Below are 9,624 nucleotides of genomic sequence, written 5' to 3'. Positions count from 1 at the left end.
GGAATGACTTGTTGAATGAGGAATAATCAAAATTCTTTACAACTAAATGGAGAACCGTTATGGTCTGAAATGTTCTCTTCAGGTAATTCATATGTAGTGTGATTATATGTTCTGTTTTTTCCCCTAGGAATGTGTTGTTTTACCCCAGTTTGTCCTAGGTATTCAGATGGCTAAAATGGGACACTTAGTGTCCTATTTTGTGGTTAGCATCTCATGACAGTCCTCCTCCTCAACATGGGGCACTGGTGTGGGCTGTAGGAAGCCATCCTTTCCAAACTCTGAAAGAAAATAGTTTCAGCAGTTCTTCCAGTTGTGATTTATGAATTATTTTGAATGTTAGGGTTATTCGAATGATTTAAGGCTGATTTTTTTTTTAAAAAAGTATATTCATTGTGATTTTTTATTTTATTAAGTGTGAAACAAAAATTGTAAAATCTGCTTCTTAAAAAATCTTCTTCTTTCTTGCTACTTTCCTATTTAGAATCAGTGACTTTTATAGCCTTCTTCCAAAACTCATGATTGTACACCTAGCTGTTGTGCAAATGGGTCTCGTTAAGGTCTGTTGATATCTGGTCCATGTACAGAGTCTTTGACCTCACCCTTGGTCATCTTCTGTCCACAGGCATCATAAAAGCCATCCTACCAATATAACTCTCAGGTCTTCACTGGACGTGCCCTGTGAAGGAGTGACCAACATCCATATGTACGTCCCGGGATGGAGGATAGGGGAACATCCTGCAGATGCAGAACAGCTCTGAATATCCAATAAGCAACTGCTAGCATCTCTGAGCAGCTCATGGCGGGGTAGCTTCTGATAAAATATCAAACAGGCCCTATGACAAAGATGCCAAGGTGAATAAAGTCTGCCTTAAAATAAGTCTTGCTGGGGCAGAAGGGGTTTGGTAGTTTCAGTAGGCAGCTTGCCTAGAAGAAGATAAACTTTGATTTCAAACCAGGGATGTGTCAGGTTTGGGCAGCTGACTTACAAAGCTTTGACCAGTAGATATGCTACTTGACCTGAGATCCATGTCAAGTGTACCTCTTTAAAAAACAAAACAAAACAATGGAAATATATAATGGTGTCATCATTAAAATGTTTTAAGCTTAGTTATTAAGTTTAACAAATCACCCTTACCCCATCATAAGCCACCTTCCCCATAAACAGCAAATATTTCTTGCAATGCCTTAATGTTCTTAGTGTTCACTGTGTGTACTCACCTGGGAAAAGCATGAGCCACAACTAAATTCAGTGCATTTGATTATTATCTTGTGTGAAATCAAGTTATTGCCTTCCTAGGACTGAGTGGCCCAGTAACCTGGATGACTTGGAACAGTTTTTTGACAGATCTTGGTGTCTGCTACATAATTCACATTAACTGCTTTTCCTATAGCTGGCGTATTTTTCAGCCGGACTTTTCATTTTCACTGCGTCTTGATGGTGATCATTTATTTCAACCAGCATCCTTGCATGTAAGTTGTATACCTTTCAGCCACCATTCAGCACTCCATATTTTAAGGCCATCTGGGGGCTAACCTAAACCCCAGTGCAAATCAGAACAGGTTTAGGGGTTGCTCTAATTTATAATCTGACTGCATCCGCCATGAAGTAGCTGAGAGTAGGCAGAGTGCAGCAATGCTCTATCCATGGTTGCCCCTTCCCCATCCCCAGCCAGAGTACAGCAGTGCTGGGATGGGAGCCAGCATAAAGTTGTTTCTGCAGCTCTAGTACAGCTGGGGACAACCTCTTTGTGTTGATGATATTCCCCAGAGGTACTTTTACCTAGTTCATAAGTCCTTTAAATCTTCAGATGGTGCAAAGGGACCAGAGAGTAATTAGTTGTTGGGCCCAGTGGGCCTGATCCTTCATTGCCTTCCAACTTTTGTAGTCATTTATATCATGCAAAGTGAAAGTAAAATGCAGCCACCATGGTGAGTGAGTAGAGAATTAAGATTTGGTGGTGATTTCTACCCACTTTGCCCAGCTCTTGCAATGTGGCTCTCTTGCACTGGTGGGGTTCAGGATACGTGGGCCCCTGTACAGCTGAGTGCATGTATATAAACTCTCCCGTCAGCATGAGCCCCATCTCATTCTTGGATTAGCAGCTCCCACCCCTGGGATTAGCATAGGAAAAATTATTTTTCTTTTCCTTCTTTTTTTTGGTCTGCTGTGGGCATGATGCTATTCACCTCTGGGGTTTGGAATGGAGTTTTTCCCTCAGATTGGCTGGGGCAGGAGTGGGTTTTTTTCATCTTTCCCACAGCAGCTCAGGGACCCAGTGGGGTAGGTCAGGAGGTACAGTTCAGATTGTCACAATTCAGCAGGTACTCCTTCCATGTGGGGTGTTTTGTAACATGAACAAAGTTACTGGTCACTGAGAATTTTGTATTTAATAGTGTGTGTGAACTCAGTGTTTAGTTTGGTGTTAGAATTATTTGTAGCTTGTTATTTGTAGCTTGTGTCTTCCATATTTTAACAGGATTTTTTGTTCTTTTTTACTTTGTCCTTCTGTTTCCCCCTTCCCCCCACATATTCAATAGAGCATCTTCTTGAATTTCTCTTAGCAATCTTAACTGTTACTTAAGAAAGTGTTTGGGAGTTTTCTCTCTCTCTCTCTCTCTGTATAATATATATAAATGAATTCACTGAACCTCGTATACTGAGTTTTTTGAGAACCTGACAAACTATGAGGTTTGTTAAGCTATGCAATTCCCCCCTTCCCCCATATGATTTTGTTCTCTTCTTTTTTTTTTTTCAAAGCTTATCTGACATACACATCTTCTTTATGGCCAGCAGAGTCCAAGGTACACTGACATTAGTAGACGTGTGTGTGTGTGTGTATAATTATATACTCTATGTATTTTCATGGGAGGGGAGAGTTTTGAGGTGTTTTTGGTGAGGGATGGAGGGAATTCTGCTATCTGATCCTCTTTTCTCGGACTGCCTTCCTCTTTTCAGTCTCTCCACATTGGAACTTGAGCCCAGTAGTGTTTGGATTGGAAATTAGTGTGGAGAGCTAGACGGGCGCAATTCCCTCTACCACCTGAGCAGTGTAAAGAAAAATTCCCTTTAGCAGTGATAGTATTAGGGCTTTTCTGACATAATTCATCAGTTCTAATTCCATCCAGAAGATGGCAGTGCTGAGTATGGACACACTCACGAAAGCCTGCAAAGTGCATAAAATAAGAACAATCTAAGTGAATGGGATTATATTGGTCAGTCTGTTTTGATTAATTCCTTTATTTTCTGTCTGTACTACATCTGGATTTTAGGAGGCAGTTTCTGTGTTTCCTTCCCTGCCCCACTCCCCATCATTATACTTAAATTAAGGTAATTCATAGTGTATGATCTGAAAATGTTAGTATTTTAAAAAGAAAGAGGTGAGCCGGGGCAACAAATTTTGAGATTTTTTTAGTGTAATCTTGTATAGAGCCCTGCTGTCCTGACAAGTGTGAATTCAAAACACTTTTTGAATGAAAAGGAAAACCCCTTTTATTGATACAAATCCTAGAGATCTTCCAGAGGGTTGGAGCTTTGTATTAATAAAGTGACAAAGAATCAGCATTTAGAGAGGCACTGTGTAAACTCAGCTCACAATGATCGGAAGCTGGATATGTTAATGTTGGAAATGTGCTCCCTTAAAGTGTCTATATTTTTAATTTGAATAGATCAAGCCCTACAGGTCATAGAATCATAGAATCATAGAATATCAGGGTTGGAAGGGACCCCAGAAGGTCATCTAGTCCAACCCCCTGCTCGAAGCAGGACCAATTCCCAGTTAAATCATCCCAGCCAGGGCTTTGTCAAGCCTGACCTTAAAAACCTCTAAGGAAGGAGATTCTACCACCTCCCTAGGTAACGCATTCCAGTGTTTCACCACCCTCTTAGTGAAAAAGTTTTTCCTAATATCCAATCTAAACCTCCCCCACTGCAACTTGAGACCATTCCTCCTCGTTCTGTCATCTGCTACCATTGAGAACAGTCTAGAGCCATCCTCTTTGGAACCCCCTTTCAGGTAGTTGAAAGCAGCTATCAAATCCCCCCTCATTCTTCTCTTCTGCAGGCTAAACAATCCCAGCTCCCTCAGCCTCTCCTCATAAGTCATGTGTTCCAGTCCCCTAATCATTTTTGTTGCCCTTCGCTGGACTCTCTCCAATTTATCCACATCCTTCTTGTAGTGTGGGGCCCAAAACTGGACACAGTACTCCAGATGAGGCCTCACCAATGTCGAATAGAGGGGAACGATCACGTCCCTCGATCTGCTCGCTATGCCCCTACTTATACATCCCAAAATGCCATTGGCCTTCTTGGCAACAAGGGCACACTGCTGACTCATATCCAGCTTCTCGTCCACTGTAACCCCTAGGTCCTTTTCCGCAGAACTGCTGCCTAGCCATTCGGTCCCTAGTCTGTAGCGGCGCTTTGGATTCTTCCATCCTAAGTGCAGGACCCTGCACTTATCCTTATTGAACCTCATCAGATTTCTTTTGGCCCAATCCTCCAATTTGTCTAGGTCCTTCTGTATCCTATCCCTCCTGTCATAAATATAAAGGGAAGGGTAAACCCCTTTGAAATCCCTCCTGGCCAGGGGAAAGCTCCTCTCACCTGTAAAGGGTTAAGAAGCTAAAGGTAACCTCGCTGGCACCTGACCAAAATGACCAATGAGGAGACAAGATACTTTCAAAAGCTGGGAGGAGGGAGAGGAACAAAGGGTCTGTGTCTGTCTGTATGCTGCTCTTGCCAGAGACAGAACAGGAATGGAGTCTTAGAACTTTTAGTAAGTAATCTAGCTAGGTATGTGTTAGATTATGATCCCTTTAAATGGCTGAGAAAAGCATTGTGCTGAATAGAATAACTATTTCTGTCTGTGCATCTTTTTTGTAACTTAAGGTTTTGCCTAGAGGGGTTCTCTATGTTTTTGAATCTAATTACCCTGTAAGATATCTACCATCCTGATTTTACAGGGGGGATTTCTTTATTTCTATTTACTTCTATTTTTTATTAAAAGTCTTCTTGTAAAAACTGAATGCTTTTTCATTGTTCTCAGATCCAAGGGTTTGGGTCTGTGGTCACCTATGCAAATTGGTGAGGCTTTTTATCCAACATTTCCCAGGAAAGGGGGGGTGCAAGTGTTGGGAGGATTGTTCATTGTTCTTAAGATCCAAGGGTCTGGGTCTGTAGTCACCTAGGCAAATTGGTGAGGCTTTTTACCAAACCTTGTCCAGGAAGTGGGGTGCAAGGTTTTGGGAAGTATTTTGGGGGGAAAGACGCGTCCAAACAGCTCTTCCCCAGTAACCAGTATTAGTTTGGTGGTGGTAGCGGCCATTCCAAGGATAACGGGTGTAATATTTTGTACCTTGGGGAAGTTTTGACCTAAGCTGGTAAAGATAAGCTTAGGGGGTTTTTTCATGAGACAAGGGAATTGTCTTTTTCTGTAGGCTGACAATCACTATCAGAGAATAGGTATTCTATTCCAGCACAGCAAAATTTTACAGCCAAGTTTTGTTTGTTTATTTCTAAACCTCGGGTGTAAAGTTAGTAAAAACAGAGAGGTGAGAATGGCAAAATCTGCGGCTCGACTACAGCTCGAATTAGCCAAATTTCAGGCTGAGGAAAGACAAAGGGAACATGAAAGACAGATAGAACTCATGCAGCTGAAGAAGGAACAAGAAAGGGAGGCAGAACAACACCAAGAGGCTGCCCACAAGAGGGAAATGGAAGCAAGGGACAAAGAAATGGAAGCAAGGGCCAAAGAACTGGAGGAGAAGGAAAAAGAGAGGAAGCATGTGGAGGAGGTGGAGAAGATAAAGGCCCAGCAGAATATACCAACAAACCCTAGCAATCCTTCTCCAGGTACCACTTCCCATCCCAGAAAGTTCCCCACCTACAAGGCAGGTGATGATACTGAGGTCTTCTTAGAGAACTTTGAAAGGGCCTGCCTTGGGTACAACATCTCTACTGACCAATACATGGTAGAGCTGAGGCCGCAGCTCAGTGGACCCTTAGCTGAGGTGGCAGCTGAAATGCCTAAAGAACACATGAACAAGTATGAACTGTTTAAATCCAAGGCGAGAGTCAGAATGGGGATAACACCCGAGCAGTCTCGTCGGAGGTTCAGAGCCCTAAGGTGGAAACCAGACATGTCATTTACCCGACATGCCTACCACATTGTGAAACATTGGGATGCCTGGATATCAGGAGCAAGTGTTGAATCTCCAGTAAATTTGCCCTTCCTAATGCAAATGGAACAATTCTTAGAGGGTGTTCCTGAGGAAATAGAAAGATACATCCTAGATGGGAAACCCAAAACTAATTGAGGCAGGAGAGATTGGAGCCAGATGGGTGGAGGTGGCAGAGAAGAAGAAAACTGGTCGCAGTTGGAGCGGAGAGCAGAAGGGACCACCCCAGACCACACCCTATTACCGGGGGCCGCCCAAAGCCCCACCTACCTCCCAAAGAACCCTCCAGACCCCTTATCGTCCCACCACCCCGTTCTCCAGCAACCCTCCTCGCCCCAGTGACCCGTCAGCTGGACGATGTTTTAAGTGTAACGAGCTGGGGCATGTAAAGGCCAACTGCCCCAAGAACCCCAACAGATTACAGTTCATTGCACCGGAATCACACCAGAGGTCCACAGGCCCAGATACCTCCCAGATACCCTTGGAGCGGAGGGAAACTGTGAGTGTGGGCGGGAAGAAGGTCACCGCGTGGAGGGACACCGGAGCACAAGTGTCAGCTATCCATGCTTCCTTAGTGGACCCCAATTTAATCAACCCAGAGATCCAAGTGACGATTCAACCCTTCAAGTCCAACTCTTTCAATTTGCCTACAGCCAAGTTGCCTGTCCAGTACAAGGGCTGGTCAGGAATGTGGACTTTTGCAGTCTATGATGATTATCCCATCCCCATGCTGTTGGGGGAAGACTTGGCCAATCATGTGAAGCAGGCCAAGAGGGTGGGAATGGTCACCCGCAGCCAGGCTAAACAAGCCGTGAGGCCTAGCTCTGTTCCGGAAACTTCTATCAGGACCCAGTCAGAGGTGATGGACCTGGACCCCAGGCCAATGTCTGCAACAGCAGTAGTGGATTCAGTCCCAGAGACCCAGACGGAACCAGTCCCAGAACCGGAACCAGCCGAACAACCAACATCAGACCCCGTGTCAGCACTGAATCCAGTACTTGCAACCTCAACACCAGAGGGCCCCACCGAACCTGAACTGGCAGCAGCCGATAACCCTACACAAGAGGCTCAGCCGGAGCCTGAATCCCAACATAGTGCACCAGCGGAGAGCGGTTCACAGTCAACAGAAACAGCTCCATCCCATATATCGCTTCCAGAGGGACCAAGCCTAGGTCCACAATCCCATGAGGAACTGATGTCTCCAGCATCAAGGGAACAGTTCCAGACCGAACAGGAAGCAGATGAAAGCCTCCAGAGAGCTTGGACGGCGGCACGGAGCAACCCACCGCCTCTCAGCTCTTCTAATCGATCCAGGTTTGTTGTAGAAAGAGGACTTTTATACAAGGAAACTCTTTCTGGTGGACACCAGGAAGACTGGCATCCTCAGAGACAGTTGGTAGTTCCAACTAAATACCGGGCCAAGCTCTTGAGCTTAGCCCATGATCACCCTAGTGGCCATGCTGGGGTGAACAGGACCAAAGACCGTTTGGGGGGGTCATTCCACTGGGAGGGAATGGGCAAGGATGTTTCTACCTATGTCCAGTCTTGTGAGGTGTGCCAAAGAGTGGGAAAACCCCAAGACCAGGTCAAAGCCCCTCTCCAGCCACTCCCCATCATTGAAGTTCCATTTCAGCGAGTAGCTGTGGATATTCTGGGTCCTTTTCTGAAAAAGACACCCAGAGGAAAGCAGTACATACTGACTTTCATGGATTTTGCCACCCGATGGCCGGAAGCAGTAGCTCTAAGCAACACCAGGGCTAAAAGTGTGTGCCAGGCACTAGCAGACATTTTTGCCAGGGTAGGTTGGCCCTCCGACATCCTCACCGATGCAGGGACTAATTTCCTGGCAGGAACTATGAAAAACCTTTGGGAAGCTCATGGGGTAAATCACTTGGTTGCCACTCCTTACCATCATCAAACAAATGGCATGGTGGAGAAGTTTAATGGAACTTTGGGGGCCATGATACGTAAATTCGTAAATGAGCACTCCAATGATTGGGACCTAGTGTTGCAGCAGTTGCTCTTTGCCTACAGAGCTGTACCACATCCCAGTTTAGGGTTTTCCCCATTTGAACTTGTATATGGCCGTGAGGTTAAGGGGCCATTGCAGTTGGTGAAGCAGCAATGGGAGGGATTTACACCTTCTCCAGGAACTAACATTCTGGACTTTGTAACCAACCTACAGAACACCCTCCGAACCTCTTTAGCCCTTGCTAGAGAAAACTTACAGGATGCTCAAAAAGAGCAAAAAGCCTGGTATGATAAACATGCCAGAGAGCGTTCCTTCAAAGTAGGAGACCAGGTCATGGTCTTAAAGGCGCTCCAGGCCCATAAAATGGAAGCATCGTGGGAAGGGCCATTCACGGTCCAGGAGCGCCTGGGAGCTGTTAATTATCTCATAGCATTCCCCACCTCCAACCGAAAGCCTAAGGTGTACCATATTAATTCTCTAAAGCCCTTTTATTCCAGAGAATTAAAGGTTTGTCAGTTTACAGCCCAGGGAGGAGACGACGCTGAGTGGCCTGAAGGTGTTTACTACGAAGGGAAATGTGCTGGTGGTGTGGAAGAGGTGAACCTCTCCATGACCCTTGGGCGTATGCAGCGACAGCAGATCCAGGAGCTGTGCACTAGCTACGCGCCAACGTTCTCAGCCACCCCAGGACTGACTGAACGGGCATACCACTCCATTGACACAGGTAATGCTCACCCAATTAGGGTCCAACCTTACCGGGTGTCTCCTCAAGCTAAAACTGCTATAGAACGGGAGATCCAGGATATGTTACAGATGGGGGTAATCCACCCCTCTAAAAGTGCATGGGCATCTCCAGTGGTTCTAGTTCCCAAACCAGATGGGGAAATACGTTTTTGCGTGGACTACCGTAAGCTAAATGCTGTAACTCGCCCAGACAACTATCCAATGCCACGCACAGATGAACTATTAGAGAAACTGGGACGGGCCCAGTTCATCTCTACCTTGGACTTAACCAAGGGGTACTGGCAGGTACCGCTAGATGAATCTGCCAAGGAAAGGTCAGCCTTCATCACACATCTCGGGCTGTATGAATTTAATGTACTCCCTTTCGGGCTGCGAAATGCACCCGCCACTTTCCCAAGACTTGTAGATGGTCTCCTAGTGGGATTAGGAGAATATGCAGTCGCCTACCTTGACGATGTGGCCATATTTTCGGATTTCTGGGCAGACCACCTGGAACATCTACAAAAAGTCCTTGAGCGCATAAGGGAGGCAGGACTAACTGTTAAGGCTAAGAAGTGTCAAATAGGCCTAAACAGAGTGACTTACCTTGGACACCAGGTGGGTCAAGGAACTATCAGCCCCCTACAGGCCAAAGTGGATGCTATCCAAAAGTGGCCTGTCCCAAAGTCAAAGAAACGGGTTCAATCCTTCTTAGGCTTGGCCGGTTATTACAGACGATTTGTACCGCACTA

General features: G+C 45.5%; 1 long non-coding RNA gene across 1 annotated transcript; it reads left to right on the top strand.

The window, feature by feature from the left end:
* The first annotated feature begins 635 nt into the window (after window positions 1–635).
* LOC125630951 (uncharacterized) lies at window positions 636–2,792 on the top strand. Its single transcript, XR_007354831.2, has 3 exons — window positions 636–852; window positions 1,392–1,470; window positions 2,759–2,792. It is a non-coding gene; the product is annotated as an uncharacterized LOC125630951 (long non-coding RNA).
* The last annotated feature ends 6,832 nt before the right edge of the window (window positions 2,793–9,624 follow it).

Source organism: Caretta caretta, chromosome 2 (assembly GCF_965140235.1).
Source record: "Caretta caretta isolate rCarCar2 chromosome 2, rCarCar1.hap1, whole genome shotgun sequence".
NCBI lineage: Eukaryota > Metazoa > Chordata > Testudines > Cheloniidae > Caretta > Caretta caretta.
This window is presented reverse-complemented; position numbering and strand designations above follow the sequence as displayed.